Source organism: Miniopterus schreibersii (assembly GCF_964146895.1).
Source record: "Miniopterus schreibersii genome assembly, chromosome: 16".
Taxonomy (NCBI): Eukaryota; Metazoa; Chordata; class Mammalia; order Chiroptera; family Miniopteridae; genus Miniopterus; species Miniopterus schreibersii.
Genome location: NC_138116.1, coordinates 12,580,201 through 12,581,559, shown reverse-complemented (window position 1 = coordinate 12,581,559; position 1,359 = coordinate 12,580,201).

Below are 1,359 nucleotides of genomic sequence, written 5' to 3'. Positions count from 1 at the left end.
GGCGGGGACCAATCAGCGCGCAGCACTTACCGGCAGTCAAAAGCAATGGATGGATCCTGCTCACTGTTGCAGGCCTGATAAGCAGAAAGTCGATATACTCGATGAGCATCCAGTAACTGCACCAGGGGTTTTCCCGGATTGAGTTACATCTTCGAAGAACTTGTCAAGTAGCCCTGTCTCTCTCCCTACGGGGCCGTGTGACTTGGAGCAAGTCATCGTCACTCTCCAGTTCTGTTTCCCACATGTAAATTTCCTTCATTTTCTGGCTTGAACTTTCTGAATCTTGCACAGGCATTGGGTCCTTTCCCTACTTGTCGTTTGCTTCCCTCCAGTAAACAAGGAGTCCGGCCACAGGCCAAACCTCGGTTAGATCACGTGACACACAGTGCCCTTCCCAGCCTAGGCCATTTCTCTCACAGGAAGGAAAGATGAGCTTTGGCCACTGCCAAACGTTTATTGAATCCAACTATGAGCGCTTCACTGACCAGATGCCGGGCTGGGGACACCCGGGATTATCAAAGGTTCTCTCTGGCCTCTGGGAGCTTAAGGCTTAGAGGGAAGGAAGGAGGGAGAGTTGGAGAAAAGAGACTCAGAGTGAAGGAAGGAGGGAGAGTTGGAGAAAAGAGATTCAGTTTTAGGGTCATACTGACACTAGCCTGCACTTGCATGTCCCTGAGAGTGTGCCTCCTTAATTTTTGCACCCTTGATTCCTCACTCGCCTCACCCTAGTCCCAGCCCTGGGTGGGACAGATTAGCCAGGGAAGAGAAGGGTGACTTCTGGCCCAAAGGTGGGGATCGTAGCCTCCTGGGTCCAGGTGGGTGGACTCTGATGGCCCTTGAGTGCCACCGCAGGCTTTAGGAATAGATAAAGTCACACTTTATTGGGAGCCCCCCTTCTTCTGGAAGCCCTGGGCATTGCCCAGCCTAACCAGAGGTCCCACCCCACATGAGCAGTGCCCTCTTAGGGCCATATGTTACCCTCACTTCAAGTGCCTCCCCCTTTTGTTGGCCCATCAGCCCTAAGATTCCCAATACAAGGGCCCCCTGTGACTGCTATCATCTGTAGAATGAATCTGCTACAACGAAGGCAGCCATTCAAGTCTTAGCTCAAACCCCTCCCTGGCTGTGTGACTTGAAGAGATTAGTTACTCTCTCCTAATCCATTATCCTCACCCTAGTTATCGTCATCTATTAGAGTGGGTGTTCAGACCAAGGTTCCCTAGCTATTGTGAGGCAGAGAGGACCATGTACAAAAAGGTTTGTAATCTGAAGCGCTACAAAGTTATTTAAATGACATCTAAAAAGTTTCTGTAATTCTCCTGGATTTCTAGTTCAGACCCCATGAACATAGGTCCCAGG